Source organism: Apis florea, unplaced genomic scaffold (genome assembly GCF_048593485.1).
Source record: "Apis florea isolate Af1SG1 unplaced genomic scaffold, ASM4859348v1 contig_2201_pilon, whole genome shotgun sequence".
Classification (NCBI taxonomy): domain Eukaryota; kingdom Metazoa; phylum Arthropoda; class Insecta; order Hymenoptera; family Apidae; genus Apis; species Apis florea.
This window is the reverse complement of record NW_028256542.1, coordinates 1,703,063-1,724,256: the sequence shown is the minus strand read 5'-3', so window position 1 is coordinate 1,724,256 and position 21,194 is coordinate 1,703,063. Positions and strand designations below refer to the sequence as shown.

General features: G+C 34.3%; 1 protein-coding gene across 2 annotated transcripts in view; it reads left to right on the top strand.

Annotated features, from left to right (window-relative positions):
* The window catches only part of LOC100872636 (uncharacterized), a 49,248-nt gene that overhangs the window by 8,294 nt on the left and 19,760 nt on the right, over positions 1 to 21,194 (top strand). The window lies entirely within an intron of this gene.

Sequence of the window (21,194 nt, the reverse complement as noted above, 5' to 3'; positions counted from 1 at the left end):
TGTCTATATATATTTATTATATTGTGTATTTTAAGAATACGAAGTTACGGAATTGTTTGTTCATTAGACAAATTATTATTAGTGCGGTTTTGTTCCACCAGAATGCGCAATGAGCACTGAACAACAATCTGGAAAGTTGCGTCATTAACATAACGAATGTAAAAAAAATTTAAGGGAGTTTTCAATTAAACAACAATCATCAATTTCCGGCAATTGTAACGAGATAAATCAACAGATGATAATGCACGTGAAATTTCTGTCGTTACGAGGCTCACGAAGGATGCAGAATTATATAACGGAACCATGTTATTGGATGCAATTATCGCATTACATTGCATAACCTTGCTACTTTAAAGTAATCTTCGTGTTCGCACGCTTAACCGATCTTCCTAATCTCGCCTCTCTATGCAAAAAGAATAATTTTTATTTAGATTACACGCAAGATCTTGGAATTTCTAAGTGTATCATTACAATCAAATTGCAATGATAGTTGAGTAGAAAATTCTTCGCTGAAAATTCTTTATCCTATGAAATTTCCTTTTTTAAAGCAAATTTCTCGATTTAAAAAAAGAATATTTCCTTTTTCTCTCGTTCAAACTTTTAGCAAAACAACTCAAAACAATCCAAACGGGATATTTTTTACCGGAATTCCTTTCAAATAACCAAACCATAAAAATTCTCACCATTTCAATTTCTAATTTCTCTCATTCGAATGCACGGTACACATTCCTAATTCGTCTCAAAACTTTAAAAAATTTTAAACTTTACAACTCTGTTATTAAACGGAATAGAAAGAGGGGAGGGGGAGAGAGAGAGGAATAGAAGGAAACATTCGTAGAATTCGCTGTTACATCTCGTCTTCGATTGTTGTCGTGGATGCGCAGAGGATGCGCCGAGTCATCCATGCGTGCCCTCCATTACTCGTTTCTCGCGCCACGATTTCACGTTTATACGTTCGATCGGCCAATGTTTTCGCGGTTTTTCACGCGTCTTACGGTATATTGCATTAAAATCAAAAACGTCACCGACGATTCCACGCATCCTCTCGATGAAGTTGCATAACGGAATTACGCCGGTCTTGGGTATACGATTACCAGAAACAAGTAGAACATCCGGAGACGTTTTTGTCTCGGTTGTCTATCCGTGCCGGGGCATTCAATCTTTATTTAACCCGTTATTACCCATGGACCAGTTCACGTCACGCGGTACACCATAATTCTGTTATCTAATATTCGAGGCAACGTGGTGGACGGCGATACGCGTTAACGAGCCGGCTATACGAGGAACCGTTAGGAACTCGTAAGAATTTTTCGATCTTCCTCCTCGATGGATACCTGTTCGAAGCTGTTTTCTAATATTCTACCTTCTTGATATTACTTGGCTATCGTCTATGAACATGGCGAGTATTAAAGGGGAATAGGAGATTCGTTTGAATCTCACATGCTTTACGAAATCTTTTCTTCTTGAACGATTGAATTTGTTGAACATTATTTTTTTTACTTTTAATTCACTTTACTACTCTTCGTTTAATTGAAATTAAACAGATACATATTTTCAAACGGGAGAATTATAATGTGTAAAAAAATCATCGGAAACATTTGATTAATCATCTTTGTCTATGAAGACGATGATGAAAAAGAAGCGTAAAAGGAACTTAGATCACGCTCGCAGAAATCATGGTTCCATGGTTATTTGATCGATTGTTAAGAGGTTTTTATCGAGATTCGAATTTCTCGACGTATGTTAAGCGTGAAACGAAAAAAATTTTACGATGTTGGAATCGTTGAATTTAAGTAATTACGGGTAAATTATTACGAAGGAGGCTTCGTGTTTCGCAAGTTAAACGACCGACATAGCGGAATCGGTATCGATGCCGGTCTAAGGTCTAACCTCAGAGTATTAAGCGTTTCGTAACGACGAAAGGTCACTATGCTGATGTACCGTGAAGAGAGACGTCGACTGCCACTCGTTCTGCTATACATCCTTTCCCATAGCCTTTCTCTTTCACCACGAGGATTCTCCCTCCTGCCTATCCGTACTTTCCCGTCGTCCTCCACGACGATCGTAGACTTTTGTTCACATTTTCATTTTTGTTAATTATAAATTGCGTTGATTTCGTCAATTCAACAGTAATTAATTGATTTTTACTCGATTCTCTTGGTTTTTTTTTTCCGTTTTTTCCCTTCTTCTTTCTATTCTTCGTCTCTTTATCTCTTTCTTTCCTTTCTCTTTTCTCTTTTAAACAATACATTCTTTTTTATTTTTAATTTTTACTTCTTTGTATTTTTTTCTGAGAAAAGAGTTTCTTTATATCTTTACGAAAATATAATTTTCAATTTTCATGTAAACTTTTAGCTAATTTTCTAACTTATAATTTTTCTCCATTTTTTAAATTTTTCTTTTTTTTCTTTATGAAAGTACATTCGCTTTTTCTTCTCTCCTCTTCTTTAATTCTTTTATTTTTTGCTCTCAATTCTTGAGAATTTCGTCGTTCAGAAATTTCTCGTTTAAAAATAACTTATTAAAATAGATCAAACCTGTTTACTTTCTATTGACTCTTTTTTAATCTTAAATTCGAGATGTTTTTTTTGAATTTAGATTTTTTCGAAACTTGTTTCCGATTGATCTTGAAAATTATTGGTCAAGGACAGAATGATGATTGATTAGATCAAGGAGGTCGATGGCCTATTGAAAAACCTGTCTCAGAATCAGACGAAGGAATTTGGCGAGAAGAGAGAGATTAATTCCACGAAAGAAATGTTTCATCCATCCCAATCATTGGATATACATATACGCGAAAGAAAACACATTTAAATGCTATTGAAGAAGTAGCTGTACTTGAATACCTGTTCGTAACCACAAAACCCGATGATGTTATTTTTAGCACTTATACTTGCTGTCAATATCTCGTATTTCTCAACTATTCCTCATCGTTTATCTCTTCTTTCTTCTTCTTAATTTCTCTTTTCTTTCACATATTTTTTTTTTTCCAATACCTTCCGAAAATTACTTTGTTTCGCGTGATTTTCCCATCTTGATACCAATAATTTTCGAAGAAAAGAACTGTATCCAACATGGAAAAAAAAAAAAAATTTCTCACGAAACACTCTATCTCTTCTCTGACCTATACTTCGGTATTTCAATTTTCTTCTATCGCATCATCTTTGAAAATTACTTTCAATAAATATCCCGTTAAGGATAATCATTATCATATCCATATTATTTTATCATCAATCTTTTCTATCTACATTTCCACGAGGCATATCTCATATTCTCGAAGGACATTGACCTTCGACTCATCATCACCGTCTCATTTCTTCTCGCCAATCAAGAGACACCGTTCGATCGATTTCGCCGGTAAATCTTGATGAAAGTTCGAACATTCCTGGTAGATTGTAGCCAAGGGTAAATTTCCATTTTGATGGGACGCAGCTGTTCGCGTGTTCCCCACACGGGACCCGTTAGATCGTTACGTAAACGAGATCGTTCCGGACGATCGAGACTCTCTCGAGACTTGGACGGAATTCCGAGACGAACCTCGACTTTGTAATGAACTGCGTCGAGGGTGGAAGAGGATGGACAGTGAATTTTTATTATTAACTAAAAAAATTTTTTTCTTCATCACGTTCCTTTCGAATCTCTTTTGCTCAACTGGCAAATTTTGAGATTGATAAGATTTCCAATAGAAATCGTTCGATTTATCGAGACTAGCGTATGCTTTCCAGAGTGAAATTTTCAACTTTCATTCTCAATATTTTGTAATACGTCGATTTCGACGATTTATTAATCGTCAATAATACACATCGCGCAAATAAATTTTATTTATAATTTGCATGATTATCTCTAGTATATTACACGTTGCCCATTACAAGCAAATTGCATAAGTAGCTAATACATGAAGACAATTTAAACAATTATTTATTATTATTTTGTAAACTTTAAACTTTAAAGACATTCTAATAAATTAATTTTTTTTAATCCATGAATAATATATTCGTCAATTTCAACCATTTATCCACCATCGAAAGATTTATTTCATTTCGCTACTTAGTTATTTCTTACATAAGAGGTATCCTTTTTTTTTTCTTTCTCTTCTCTCTCTTTTTTTTTTTTTTTACAAACAATCATATTATAACCTTCTCTTCCTCGACTCTTAATTCGTATTCTGCACATCGTCGGCCCAAACGCGGCATAGTCGACATTATTTTACGAAGGTATTTTATGCCCACCTTCTCCTGGTCACGTGCGAATTTATTTATAGTAACAAAACACCGTTATTAACATACGAATTGATCCCGCGTCAATTAACGATTGACAATTAACAAAATGTCAATGGATTCGGTTAATTATTTACATAATTTTAACATTCTTGTTTAATTTTTATTTAATTCTCAGGTATCGCAGAGTCATAGGTTGAATAAATAATAATTTTTACTCGATAAAAATCGTGTTAATAGTTTCTAATTACTATTTAAAAATATGCATATTTTTTTGTCTTCTTCTTCTTTTTTTTTTTTTTTTTCTTTAAAGAATTGAATAATAATCTTAAAAGTGAGAGTTTCGAAATTCTCTCTGAGAGTCGGACTTGGGATAACAAGTTTCAAAATTAATTTTTGCAGCGTCGGTTTACTACTTTTTTTTTAACATCGAAATTTATTTACTGTACCATAATAATCCATTTCGAGAATTATTCTTCAACCTCTCATCATTAAAGACATTTTTCGTCCATCTATACTATCTAACAATTACATTAGATTGAGAATTAAAAATCATCCAAAGATGAATAGAGAAAGCGTCGCTTTCTACGCTCGAACATGTTCGAACATTTGCAACAGAAATTATTGCTTCTAGATCGACAGATCTACGCGTACCCGTTTGTTCAATGATAAATATTAACGATTTCCTTGTGGCATTACATTTGCAAATTTGATCGTAGCCGTGCATTAAATTATAAATGAAACATTAGAGGATTGAAACATCGAAGATGCATTTGCTATGTCCACATTAATAAAAGTTCAGATTTATGGTAAAATTGTGAAAGTAGCGATGATCGAAGTGGTAGTGGGAAGGATGGCCTTGAATGATCATAATCTTTACCATAAATATATATATATATATATATTTATGGTAAAGATAGAAAGAGAGAGAGAACATACAGAATGCTATAGAATGTTATAGTAAGAGTTGGTAAAAGTTAAGTCAAATTACCATACCATTTTGCTTAAGAGAGTAAAAGATTTTTCAAATCTTCTCCAACTTCGATAAAAAACTTATTATTATTACATCGATTTTAACAACAATTTTCAAACGCAGGCAATTTATATCACCGGGCTTTTCCATCGAAAGTTTAATGAACACGCGCCAAGTCAATGCACAACTTTCATCATAAACACGTTCTAATTTATCCGATCCGTGTATTTGCCCGTGTAAACGCGTTTTAAAGGTACCGTTTACAGAAAACCCGACGCGGTTGGCTTCATCGGCCCATGAAATCAATGGGTAGCTTAAAGCAATCAACAGCCTGGAAAACCCATCGTTCCGCCGTCCTAACGAGCGGAATTTTCTATTTACTAGAAAACGGTCGGATTACCCGATCTTCAGCTTTTAAACAGTTCGAAACAATCGAATTTGTCATGCTCGACTTGCGATCACGCGGCCATCGATTTCTCCGTCAATTTTACAATGTAAACGACGATTGAGATCAACGAAGATGGGACGAGAGGTAGGCCGTTGATCGACAATGTTGATGCTATCAGCGACGAAGAAGAAACAAATTGACGGCATAAATTCTTTTCTTCTTCCATTATGGTTGCTCCATTGGATGCACGTCGAGAGGTTGATGACTCGAGATACTGCGATATTTCAGAAAGATTTTCTCACTTTCTGTTTTCCAATCGAAAACTCTTCGAATCTTCGAGAGGATTACACTTTTTTTTTTTTTTTTTTTTCACTAAAGATTTTAAAATTCAACGACAAAATTCTTCCAATCAATGTTTAAGCTAGTGGAATTGTTGAGAAAAGTGACTTTTGCGGCAAAATTTTCGAAAATTCTCGACGAATCCAGCTCTCTTTCAATCGGGTTCCAAGGAAACGCGCAAGGAACTCTCGGTAAATTATTATCGCGTTCCACGAGGAAAGGAACGAGTTCGAGAATCGAGGTGAATTACCTCGGAAATCGAGGCGGTATCGCGATCGTTCTCAAGGCGAATAACACACACACACACACACAAGAGAGAGAGAGAGAGAGAAATAACAGCCCTGTCGGGACGGAAGCCGGGTGAAACGTGCTGGCGAGCAGGAAACCGTGCTCGCCTTCGAAGGTAACGCGAGCCAAGGTCGTTCTACGTCCGAGAACCGCTTTTCGAAACGGCCTCTCCGTGGAAACGATCCTCGGTGGAAAGTTGGTCTTTCACCCGCCGCAGCCTCGCGTTACCATTCGATTACGTCGATTTTACGCCGACAAGCCTGCCGAGATATTATTCACCGCGAGCGAAATAGTCGGGCAATTCTCTCGAACGATCTCCAAATCAAAGCAAAATGATCCGATTAAAAATATTTGCCGAGTTTGCCTACGGTGGAATCGTTAAAAGAGAGAGATCGTTAAGTAAATTGCGCGCAATAAAGAAAATTAGCGGACGTTTTAGAAGGGTAACTGTAGCAAATGGGGTTTCGAGCGTGGGGTTAATGATATTTAAATTGCGTTAACAGTTTGTTTTCCTTTAGGATTGGAAGAGAATTGTATAGCTTCTTCTTTTTTTTTTTTTATTGTTATTTGGAAAATTCGCAGTCTCGGATATCGGGTGAAAAATGAATCATCACGGATCGTATCCAGTCGGTTCTTATTATGCGACTTTAAACGCAAGCGTGGACGTGTAAAACGAGATATTCGAACGCACGCAATAGTTATCGCGGACATGAAACGTTAATAGAAGACAATCAATGGCCGCACGTGCACCGATGTGTATCGACGCGCTTCAATAGGTATTGTCTGCAATTTTCGAGGAGGGGCCATTACTTTAGACCATTTTTAGACGTTCTATATTTTTTAACACGTCCTCATACTCTCGTATTCATTCAGGGATGGAAAGTATAAGATAATTTATCGATGAATATTCGCGTGAACGGAATTTAAATACATTGAAATTACATATTTTTATTCTACTTGTTATTCTATATTTGTACGGAAAGTGTAATTCAATATACTTAATAATCGATGGAACTTTTGTTGAAACAAATTTGATTTCAATTCAAAAACTTTATTTTAATCTAAAGCTAATTCTTCGTTTTATGTTTTTGCATAGTCTGTGTACAAATATACACACACGCGCACATTTACATTTCTTCGCTGACGTAAAAGTATTACCATTCTCCTAATTGTTCTTCAGTTTCCGCTAACTATAATTTAATTCGAATTACTTAAACCGCATAAATACGCGCACGAGCCTCGGTCGTTTCTCTTTATTGCACGATGAACACTGTCTACGAAAGTATTCGATCGAATCATGGACGAGAAACTCTTACGAAATGTCTCTGTTTATATTATAAATATCAATCTCGAGAGTAATAAATCTCGAGAGGATTGGAAAAATGTGAATGAGAAAAATTTTAATGTTTTTTTGAGAAACGTTCAACATCTCTAATAAATAATGAACGACTTATCGGTATTATTAATTTCATTTCCGGAATAAAAATCTACCATTTGTTTCCCCTTTTTCGCTTAGACCCTCGGTTATTTCAAGATCTCTTACGTAGAACTCTTTCTGCGATCGAACGAGCGTCCATTCAAATGAATTACAGTCTTACAGTCGATTGGTAGATTAATGACGGAGAATATAGTTGGATGGTGTCAATCAATGTCTGTGATAATGACGTATAATCATAAGCATTGATTTCTTTCGATGGTTAAAATTAGCAGCGGTTAACCTTTGCGCCGTAATATTCTTTTGAATTTCCCGCGCAATGATTTTTAACCTTTTCGTATATATATATATATGTATATTTATTGTTTCGTAGAGAACGTATCTGTGGTTTGTACCTTCTCACTATTACTTACCTTCTTATTAGAGTAAAGGAGCTAATCATCGAGACAAACTGGTGTAATAACTTTCGTAATATAAGAAAGTTACTGTAATAACTTTTTATTTAACCAATATGGCGAAAGAATCTTTTCAAATACTTCTTTCTTAAAGTGAATATTGAATTTTTACTTAATCCAAGTTGTAATTTCACGAGATAACAATATATAACAAAGTAATTTCCATCATTGTCTTTCTTTTCTTCCTAATTTCAATTTTATAAAAGCTGGAATGGAAATTATAAGATTCTGTAAATAAATACAGTTTACAGTTAAAATTCATTTGTTGATAAAAAAACAGTAAGTTTAACAAAAGATTGTGTCTTACAATACGATTTTGTAGATATTTCCAAAATAATCAAACATCCTTCAAGAATTACAGTACTGCAAATACGAGAGTTCTGCAATGTTAAACAATGTAATCTCCCTTCGAAACTCGCCAATTCCACGGTTTGGATATATCTCAAACGATGAGTCAACGTTTATCCATGTGAGAATAATTATCGATCACGTAACTCTCACAAAAGGAATTCACGTATCTGTTAAATGAAACCGACGTGATGTCTCTTAAAAAATATTTCATGTTTCAATGGTGAAAGTGGATTTAGCGAGTGAAAAAGATATTCGTTTTTGTTTTTTTTTCTTTTCTTTTCTTTTTTTTTTTTTTTTTTGCGAAAGAAAAAGTTGTTTTCGTTGCAATTCTTTTTTCTGTGTTTATTAATATATTATAATCGTTTATTAATCCGCGATTCTCAGCGGAGATCTCGATTTTTTTCGACGAATTATATCTGTAGACAAATTATAGATAAACGGAAAGGGAATTTATGCATTCCTTTTATCGAAATGAATTTGCAAATATCAAGTTCTTTTCATAATCATATAAATTGCCCTTGTTCTAGATTCATCGTAAATTCATTAAACAGATGTAAATTATTCTTCTAGGATACTTTCATCTTAAAATTCTTTTTCCTTCTTTTGAATAAGATAAGAAAAGAAAATTGATAAAAATTTTCAGAATTCACGATGATGCGTCGCTCTTTTAATTTTCCTCGAACATTGTGTCTAAATTGTTTTTTTAACAAGATAACAAAATAATAAAATATAATGATAACAAAATAATAAATCAAAAAAAACCTATGTAAGAGCTGATACCGCGTCATGTAAGATTGTTAAATTCCTATTATTGATAGGAAAGATTCAAAACGATTAACTTGTTTTGAATCCGCAGGAAATCATGTCAAAGCTTTAGAAATCCATCGATTTTTACGATTAATTATAGTTTATTATTTCGATTCAATATGGAGAATTTTTTATATCATGGAATAAGAACGATCTATAAAAATTAAATATATTTAATCCTTAAATTTCTCTAAATATCAAAAAATATAATTAAGAGACAGAGAAATTTTTTGATACATTTTATTATACATTAATTTTAATAATCATCTTTGTCCATACATTTGCAATACTTCGATCCTCGATATTAGTTTTCCTCTCAAATATTATTCTGCTGTTACACTAAATTCAAGATCGTCGTGAATCACGAAAAGATCCGTGGTTAATTCCGTTCCGTGTTCGGCTCGTGACTCGTTTATTATTTATACCATTTGCCGGGGTTGAGATAATATGTAAATTCGACGTTGACGTCTGTTTTCGCGGTGGTGAACGGACCGATCCACCGTGCAGATCGCATGGCACGAAGATTTATGCGTGGCCGCTCTCGAAACCGACCGGAAGCTGGCGCGAAGCCATTCGAGTTCTCGGTTCTTCGTGCATGGATCCGAACTTCTCTTCGAATCTTGTGATTTATCGTATTACGGGATACCATAAATTCGATCATCTCTCGAGGAGGTAACGGTATCTTTAATGATATTTTAGTTTCTTTTCTAAGCAAATTTTTCGATTAGAATATTTTTCGACGACCAGAGATCTCCTCGACGACTACATCTCTTTAATTTTAATTCCTTTTCCACTCTTCAATAGTGGAAATCTGTTCGAGAAGAATTGATGATTACAATCAGAATATAAATGTAAAAGAATCGAGAAGAAAGAGAGATTCGAAGGAGTCTTAATTTTAACTGCTTAATTTCGTGCAATACAAATATTATTCTCATACTTGTTTTCACAATTATTTTTCTTATATCTTCAACACGAAGTTTGGATATTGAAATTATATCCAAAGACACACAGAACTATAGAGTTCCATTGCCGATAGTTTTGTGTAAGTTCGATCGATCGAAAAAAAAAAACGATTGTTACTACAAGAAAGATTTACCAAAAATGGTGGAGAAGACGCGACGAGAAAGTGCGCTCTGAATCGAGTCGAGAAAGGGTTACCCGACATGGAACGAAAGTGAACCAATTTCTGATCGACCGCACGTTCCGGCGTGCACGCTCGAGAAGCTGAAATGCATCTCGCATCACGGTTCATGGATTTCGTGGCGGACGACGAAAGGAAGAAAGAGGCGGGCGAAGGAAGTGGCCTGCACAATGAGTATACTCCTCTTAAGTACACGTTGGCGAGCAGGCTTTATTATATATTTTCTTTTGATTCTTTGATATTTTTAAAAGTCATTTTTGTTAATATTAGAATTAATTAACTGATCATGAGGATAGTTGGATAAATATAAAGTTGATTAATTTTACTTGTACTTGTTTTTAGTAAAAAATATGAAAGATTTTTTTTCTTATTGTGATCTGCGTATGCGCAGATTAATCGTGCAACGATAATCAGCATGATGTGAATGTGAGCATATGTTACTTGGCTTGTGTCGTTTAATTTGGTGGATATAAAAAAAGTGATATCTCTTTAATCTTTCGCTTTTTTCTATAACATCCAGTAAAATTATAGATTGTAAAAATACGATATTGATAATCTTCTAAATCCATATAAATGATCCATATCCATTTTTCTGTATTATTATTATTATTATTATTATTATTTAATTTCCATTAAGCTATTAATTTTTTTCCCAGCACGAAGATCCACGAAACTATAAAACAATATAAAATCGTAAAAATAAAACGAATCTTTAACAAATATTACAGAATTTTATCTTAACTTTTGTATGTATCATTTTATGATACGTACGTTTCGAAGGGATTTTATTAAAATTATTAAAGTTTTTTCTTTTTTAAGAAAATGTATTTCCTGTATTTTTAAATCCAATTTATGTTTTATTATGAATCGAGTTCTGCAAGATTCACATGTGGGTGGATCTGTTTTTCCATGGCGTGATTACGAGCTATTTTTATATGCCCCATACCGTGTCTCGATTTACCATCTGTATTCTTTCTTGCTAACAGTCCGTAAAATTAGCTCGTTATTTCTCATAATTAACGCTATTAATAAATTATTTGTAATATATATATATATAATTTATCACTCCATAGATCTTAATTTCTTTCCTTATATTAACCCAATATTTAATTTCTTAATTTTTTAAACATTCTGCTTATAAAAATGGAGAATTGTCCATTCTCCATTGTTTTTATGATGTTGACAGAATTCCCCCTTATTGAAATATAAAGGATAAAGAGAAAAAAATAATTTTCGTCCGCTCGATTCTCCCGTGAAATTTTCAAAAGAAAGCCCGTCATCGATGGAAAGTTGTGAAAAATTCACGGTTCAGAAGGCAAACCGTGTGCACCGTTTTCATTAACCTACTTGATTGAAGCAAGCCTCGATTGAGCGCCGATCCGGTAGACCTCGATTGGGCCTCTTACCTTGCCATCGTGAACGTTAATGGGCGACAATGTAACATCGAGTCGAGTGCTCTCTGTTCATTACGCGCTCCTCCACTGTTATTCAAACCGAATGAAAGCGCGATATTTCTTTCCCATTTGTTACCGCCATTTTGACTCGCTCCGAATACACGCTCGAAACGAAGTAAGAAAATGATTTATGCATCAAGGACTCGACACTTTTTTCGTTAACCACGTCATTAATTAAATTATGGATTTATGTTTACGCAAACTTATATAAAGTTTATATTTATATAAACTACTTGGATATATAATTGCGACTTATAAAGTGTCTCATACATGACAAATTAGATTAGACTGCTTGCAAAACTTTGTCCGACATTTTTAAATTTTACGTAATTTCTTTACTTTAAGTTTTATTTATAGTTTTACCTATTTCTTCTATAATTATTGATTAAAATGTAATTTACTTGTTACTGATTAGACTATCTCTTGGAGTAATTTTGCATAGATATAGATATAAATAAAATTAAAAAAGAATTTAAAGAGAGTCATATTTAAGGGGCAAAAAAAAAAATAAATCAATTTTCGTATCGTGTAATTTGTTTTTTCTTTTTTTTTTTTTTTCTAGGGAAATCAACATTTTAATTGAGAATTTTAATTTTTAATAATCTAGAAATCTGCTCTTCTAAATATTATCGGGAATCAAAATTAGATCGATTCAAACATTTCGAACTTTGTACCACGAATTTTCAAATATTCCTCTGTTCTTATCGCTGTGATACCTATCTATATTCGTTATTCGTTACAATTTTTACCATTTTTATCGAATATTATCATTTTTTTCATGATTATTTTTTATGGAAATGCGCCGATTATTGCCGATTATTCCTGATTTCGTTATCTCGATCGTAAAATGCGGTTTATTCATGTTCCCCTCTCTATTCTCGCAGCTCTCGATCACAGTTTTGGATAAGAATTTCCTCGCGATTCACGCAACCAACATTTCCAAATCGCTTCGAATTGCGGAGAAAGATCCGAGATAAGGGGGTACGTGTATTATATCAAATGTTATACCAACTGTTAATTCGAAGGTGGAGATTAAAAGCGAGACACTGGATTATTTCTACGTAATTTCGCGATGATTTCAAGAATATGCGCACAGTTCAATACTTCTCACGTGGAAATATTCTTTATTTTTTATCTTTTAACCATCGGCAATAATTATGAACGAAGAAACTATATATAATTGGTAATAGAGATTGATTTCGATCGTTTGAAGATATTATAACGCGTTGTTCGTTGCTCTCTCCTCGAAACGTTCTATTTATCTTTATTTTCCTCGCGATTGATGAAAATGAAGAAAAAACGTATTCGACGTTATGACATATCTATGCATCATCGATATTTTTTTTTTTTAATTTTCTACCCAAGCAATTTTCTTCCCTTCAATCATTTTGTCCAATCGTTTTTCTACAGACGAGTTTTTTCTTTTTTCTTCTCCGTATTAATTAACGATTATTATCTCTATTATTATGAGGGGATCCTGGCCCGTATTCGAAGATGTATTAATTCAGACGGTTGTTATTTTCACCCGAATAAAGCGAGACTTTCGCTTATTACGTTGTTCGCTCTCGTTTCTTTTCTTTTTTTTTTTTTTTTTTAACTCGTTGTTTAATATTTCAGAATCGCGTGATTTGAATTAATTGAACTTCCGCGGTTATAAAGCGGGCTACGTAATCGCGTCTCCTCCATGATGAAGAAAAGATTCATTCTCAGTCTGGAGAACGATGGATCTTCGAGATAGGCGCCACTTTACCGAACATATCGATGATTCCTTCCTTTGAAATTGTTTAATTAGTTTTTTTTTTATTCGTCGCCCTTTTGATTTTGAATTAAAATTATAAATATATTTTTGCCAATTTTTAATCTCAATTTATAGATAATATATATATATATATATAATAGATTCTTATTTTTAAAATTATTATTTTACAAGTATTATAAATGTATATTATGATTGTAATAATGAAAAAAATCGAGTCGAATTCGACCAATCTTTTGGAAGGTTTTCAACAACGATACGAAACTTAGGTAATTTTCAAATTATGAACGACATAAATGTAAAAGATCGGCCGGTTATTATCTATAATTGCCGCGGAAATAATAATGGAGACGAACGGAACCCGATCCCCTAGAAAACGTGCACGGGAATCAAACTCGTGAAAACAAACTCTTTGCACCTCGATGCCTGGGAACTGGGACGGAATAGCGCTTCCAAGGTGCATATCGGTTAGATCGATTATAAAACAGGCCCGAATGATTTCACGACGAATCACGAGAGGAGGAATCGGGAGGGAAAATTGCGATAATTATGTCGTAAGAGGGAGAGTTAATCGAACGAGTTTAAACGAGTGATCGATTCGTCGTAAAAATGAACGAACCTTGTCACGTTTATTTCGCGACAGAAGATGGTTGTCGGTGGGATCTAATCGACGATGGCAGAATTTGAAACGAGAAAGACGGCCGGCTCCAGGTCGCCTCGATTGGCGGAATGAGCCCTCCCCCCTCCTCGCTCTTTCTCTCCCTCTTCGTGACGTTAGATAACAGTTGAGCTCGATTGGTGCACCCTCGACCCCTTTTCGAATCATTATTTATAAAGAGGAGCACGGTAGAACGGTAGATACGTCTCTCCTCGTCCTTCGTTTCGAGAAGATTCTGGAACGAAACGATTTACAAAACGAGAAATAGAATAAACGTTTATAAATCTTCTTTTATTATTATGCGCAAGATTATATGATGGAACGAATTGCATATATGGATATTTCGTCGAGTAATCGTAACACATGAATTATCTGTGAAATTGGGAAGGAAGAGGATCTGTGCGTATCGCGTTGTTTAAAATTTATGCTTTAGCGCGTAGAAAGTCACGTGGAAAGAAGTGGTGCATATCTGCATTCGATGATATGTAAAAACGCCGTTGACCTGAAATTTCTTTTCCATTTCACCGTGAACTTTGTAAATAATCCTGTAAATAATCCCGTAAAAGAGAAACAAGGGATATTTTTCAATCCGCCTCAACGATGGAGATCTCGCCCTGAAGCCAAGTTTTTGCTCCAACTTCCTTTGAAATTTTCATCCTTTGAATCTGCCACGATATCCGCTTCGAATAAATTTATCTTCCTCCTCGAACAAAAGATCAAACTTCCCTTCCGTCAATTTAAAAAAAGCGTTCCACCCTCGAGCTCTAAAAATTTTTCTTTATTAGAAAAATCTAAATATCCCAGCGCCACGTTTCAATTTGAAATTTCGAAACACTTTCCAATTATTCTTTTTCTTTTTTCCCATAACGCGAAAATTTGCGACTCGACGAGATTCGAATCCGACAACAAGCCAATTCGAAATCGGGACACCTGTCATGTCATCTTCTACGTTTGCGATCGTTTCGTATTTTCGAATTTTCTCAACACGTCCACTCGTTACGCGACACGGAGGAGAAAAGAGAATCGCAACGGTCCGCGATTGGCAAAAACCGGAAATTACGGAGTGTTTCACGAGGTTGCGCAGGAGGAGGAGGAGGGACGATGCCATCCTGGGATTATGTCATCGATAACGATATTCATGTAACCGCTGTCAATTATCCTCCATCCGGCCCATCTTCCCCGATACGCGCGCTTTGGAAACGCATAGATGATAATGCACGCCTCGAATATATTATTTAACCCGTAAACGATTTCCCCGTGATGGGTACACGTTTGATAATAAATGTCGCTTCCTGGATGGATCCTCCGCGGTAACGGTACACGGAAAATAAAGTTCCATCTCGTTTCTTCTTATTCTTCTTCTTCTTCTTCTTCTTCTTCTTGTTCCCATGAACTGAACTTTGTAAATCGTTTTGCTTCAGGCTCTCTCTTCTTTCCCGATGATGGTCGTCTGGTGTTTTTCCCTGTGCGATGCAAAGTGTATACGATTGTGAAAGGATTGATGAAAACATTCAAGATTGGAATTTTGACGAAATTTTATTCGGTTTTATACTTGGGGACGAGTCATCCAAGTTTCATTATTCTCGTTGTCATCACCCTTGTCCTGTCTTAATCTTTTTTCCAAAGCGATGAAGATAGAATCAATACGAATTAATTTTGGTTAGGTATTAATTCAAGCATCTGTTCAACACCGTGAGATCACTTTATTCTGATGACAATTTAACGTCTATCTCATAATTCTGAATAAATAAAAGAAAAGGAAAGGAAGAGCTTGCCTTAAAGTGATCGATACTTGACGCGGACAAATGAGATCTAGATCCGAGTCAGGCTCAAGTCAGCCTCGACAGGCAGACCCACTTCAACCCGGACAAAATCGTAACTCATCGCGTCTAAACGGGAGACACGACCCAAAGCGATCCAGTCTTGAACTGGACGTGACCTAGACCTGGCCAGTCCACTTGCAAGACCTGTTAGACGGTCCCAGACCTAGGTCAGCCAAAGCGTGAGGCATCGTGCGAGCATGTACGAGGGCAGCAACTATCATGTATGATGTACCGTTCCACCTGTGTCTACCATCTGTTCCAAAAGTGTTACTCGCATTTTACACGACAGCTGTCGTGCCTCCTTTCGCGACCTTAATTTTCCTCGCTCTTGCCATCGGCATCGACCCAAATTTCCTGCAGCCTTTTATGTATCTTTCATCCGTGTAGTCCCTTCCGTTCCTCCACCACGAGGTCGCTCGTGAAACAATTCTCTCCGCCTCTTTCAACGAACCCTCATATCGCTTCCTCGTGATATCTACTTTTTGATCACTCACTTTTTTCTTTCTATCACGGAATATAATCGAGATTATCGTTCGAGATATTTCCTCTGATTCGTATAAAAAAATGACACGTTTCGGTGTTAATTGCTACGAATCGATTAAATTATATTTTGAATTGAATGTATCTGTGTAATTTCGTTGATACAATTTCTAATAGATAGTTTCATTGGCGCAATAAGATAATCAGGAGCGATAAATTGATTAAAACGAATATTACTTGAAATACTACTATTAAAAATTCTGAATAGAGGTATTAGACACATTTTCTGTTTAATTTAAAACATTCGATATATAAAAAAGAAACAGTCGAGAGTAACGAAAAAAAGAATTCTATCATAGAGTCGCCTTAAAAAACTTCTTCTTCCTTCCCCAACGCCTCGAAACCTAATCTAACTCTTTCCCCCATCCAAGGAGCGGCAAGAATTGACAGAACAGTTTCGTTTCACATAAGATAACCATCCTGTTACTCCACATATTACGCCCGTATCTTCGAACGATCCTAGATGCCTGTTTCGCGGTTCAATGGATCATTATGTACACGGTTTTCGCGTGAATCGGCCTTTCTCGGAACACTTTCGAGCCGAGACGCCTTCCAGCCGTGCCTTCCGCCATTACGGCTCGCGCCATAAAACTCGAATCTGCCATGCGCTTTTTATAGAACGAGGAGGATATACTTTCGAAGAGCAGGAAGCCGTTCTCGAAAACCGAGATGTTTTTTAAACGGTGGATATATAAAAATTCATATCTCGTAGTCTGACTCGGTCTGTTTCCTCCGCGAATAATTGTGCCGGGTAAACGAATTCGCGAATTTACCATGCATGCATTCCATTTTTATCTCCACGAAACGAAATTTCGCGGTTTATGGAGTTCATCGGTTTGTCCACGACACTCGTCTCAGACGTTTGTATGCGAATAAACTAAGCCGATGGAGAGGAAATTGTATTGACATTTTGAGGAATTATCTTTTTTGGTGTTTTTTTTTTTTTTTTTTATCTTGGATGTAAAATTTATTCAATGGAGTAATATTTTAGGTAATAATTTAGAATGAAAAAACGTTTGGATATATCCAGGTAGAATTGTACGTAAGTTTTATTGAATTGAATTTTTCATTGATGATGCAATGTTCGTGAATATTTTATTACTGCAGTTTTATTACTTTTTATATGGAATATTCTTGATGGTGGATATGAATTCTTGAAGAAACGGGGAAAATTAGCATTTTGAAGAGAGGAAAAAGATATTTGGTGTTCTTGCCTCGAGTAGAATTTAATGAGGTAATTTTAAGTAATAATTTAAAAATATATATTTTAGGTAAATATATGGAAATAGGAATTTTCTGATGATGCAATGTATTTGTAAATAATAAAGTTTTATTGTTTTTATATGTATTTTTTATGGGATATTCGATATGAATTCTTGGTGGAATGGAAAAAAAAATTAACATTTTAAAAAGGGAGAAAAGGATATCCTTGAAATATGAAACGAAATTTTATGAATGATTTAAAAAAATTTTTATGTAATTTAATTTTGTTAATGTTTTGCTATTGTGTTATTATTGTTATTATTATTATTCTATATTTTCTAATCAATGCCTAATTAATGCCTCTTTGTATAAATAGTTGGTGTAGTTAATAATTGGGGAAAGGAAAAGTATCTTGAAACAATTGAGTAATAATCTTATAATATAAATTCTACTTGTGAAATAAATTGTATTAAATTATTTTTTAATCCATCCAAGAAACTTTGGAAATCATACAGACAGTTTTGTAATTATTTCAGATTGGAAAGATTATTTTTAAAAAAAGATTAGATATTCCGCTTCATAATTAAAGAATGGTGCCAGTTACTCATCTTACAAAAGAAGAGAATCACCTTGGATACTTTTTCTCTCATTTAAAATGTAAGAAGGGAAAATTGCACACCCTGTAAAACTCGTTGGCATCTCTTCATGATGAATATAAAAATAAATGTGTCAATGAATATTTCAAGGCGTATAATTCATCTTCAAATGAAATAATTAGGGAACGAAGAAACTGAAAGATATTTACTTTTTATCGAATGATTATTATAATATATATCGAATATTATAAGGATTGGAGAGATAAGAATATAAAAATTGACAATTTAAATGAATAAACGTGTAATAATAATTTTACATTCGAATGAGAGAATCAAGTCTCACGTTACAATATCCGTTTTTAAAACGCGTGCATTCAGGTTGGATTAATTAATTAATTAATCAATTAATCAATTATAAAAATTTAATGAACGGTTTAACGTTGTTCGAGACAAAAGAAAAATGGTAAAAATGGTACAATGATCATTGACAATCGGTTAATAATGCATTCAATTAACCAATTTACGTGGAAAAAATTGTCTATGATATACTTCACATAACGATCCACTGAAAGAAATGATGGAGATCGACCAGGGGGAATGAGGTTGATTAGCTCGAACAGATCTTCGTATCTGTAATCTTTTAATAAGCGATTTGATCATTGAGACAACAGATTTGAAGTGAATTTCTCCGTGCTTATAATGATTTTCAAGATGTTGTCGATGACTCAAGGTCATCCTTCCTTCATTATTAAATTATTAATACAAAGTTAAGTAAATTTCTCATTTTTTTTTAAACTTAAAATATATATATATATTCACGATCTTAAATCATCAAAGTTTCATTTAAACGCCCATTCTTATTTTATCAACTTTTAAGTATCCTTAAGTTTTTAAATCAACAATATCGAGTAGGTAATTAACAATAAATAAAATTACCATTAATAAGAAATAAAAATGAGCTATAAATTATACAAAATTTTTATTCGAAATTTCTTTTCTGAAAAGATTTCTTTCCACGATCTTGTACGATCTCTCCATTCGCTCAAGTTCTCGAGAATCCTTATTATCCTCGTCGTCAATCAGTTAAATTATTCACTCGATTCAAAATCAATGGAAATCGTAGACTCAGTCGCTCAGAGCGCGATTTATAAGTCGATCGAACAAGGTTAGAGTAACCGCAAGCCGTGTCATAAGCCTTTCAACGTCGCGTGTTCCGCAGAATCGTTCCGTTAAGCGAAGGAACAGGCGAAATATGGCTTCTGGGGGGAAATATCGGCCACTATTGGTCAATATTTGTCGTGCACAACGTCGATACTGGCCCAAGGTAGTTTCAATGCGAACACATCCGGGCATTAAGTTTTCGCTCTCGTTTTGCACGCGAACGAAATAGATATTTCGGAATAGATGGCGGACAGGGAACGTTACACATGCAGTTTCAATATTATTTCAGAGTTGTACATTGGCCGTGTCTATACATTGTCTATCGATCTTCCTTGATGTTTAATTAAATTTCGATACAGGATTCTTCGCGGAGAAATGGTCGAATTTGTGGATGATGAACGAACTTTTGAACGAATATTGAAACGTTGAAACTTAATTTTTAGTATTCGTGAAAAATTGAATTGAATTCTTTGTGAAAACTTGTTTCGAAACTTGTTAAAATAAATTTAAATCGATCAAATTTAGATTTCGCATAGATTGACGATATCTTCGTTTGTACTAATATCGATATCGCTCCTTTTTTAAAATAATTTTAACGCAAAAAAAAAAAAAAGATATTTTGCTCGCGTATTTTAGCCTTTTTTAAATTATACAAAATTTTTTGCAGTTTATGATAATAAATAAACATGTTGTTCCTCGTATAACGTTATGAATAAAGAAGTTAAAGCCATCCGAGAGACAAATTAATTTTTTTATTTCAGCTTGTTTTTATTACACGAAGCGTATAATTATAATTTTAATCACTTGTTAATTATCGGATGATCGCCAATATAACATTTATTTAAATATATATTTATGTAAAACTTATTCATTTTAAAGTTTACGATCTTGCATAATCCGTCGCTATTCCGTTGCATTATTAAGAAATAATATCGTAGAATGAATCGATTTTCCAACCAATAAATATCGTAATAAAAATACCGTACAATCATTTCCGTGATTGTAAACATTCTTTTGTATTTAAGACAAAAAGAAAAAAATATTAAACGTGAAATCATCCGTCTCTTCTTTTCGCAATTCTTCACGGTTCTTCTTTTTTCGCCTAAAAAAAAAATTGACAAACATTCTCTTCTTCTTCTTCTTTTTCTTTTTTCTTACGCGAGATAATAAAAATAGCACGTGAAATTTGTTGCTAGAATTTTTCTTCGACGTTAAACGTTTTTTCATATTTTCTTCACGTGCACAAATATATCACCATCTCTTCCACAGATCCTCCTTTAATAAACTCTTCTAAAAATTTTTTCCCCTCGCGTTCGAGAGTGGAATAAAATTTCGAAGAAAAAAGGATGGTGTTCAGAAAAACGAATATTAATCGAATGGAATCAAAAAAAAGGCTTATTAATCGCGAAACACGTGATTGGAACCACGGTGACGTGGATCGAGATAAATTTCATTTCGTAGATTCCTTCCGACGAATACCCGTTACTATATATCCTCCTAACTGTTCATCTCAACCCGTCTACAAGTATTCTTTCGTCCAACTGCTTATTTCGCCGTCACCCAGAGGAGAAAACCCGCGTTATTAATATTAATTACACGTGTTTTAGTC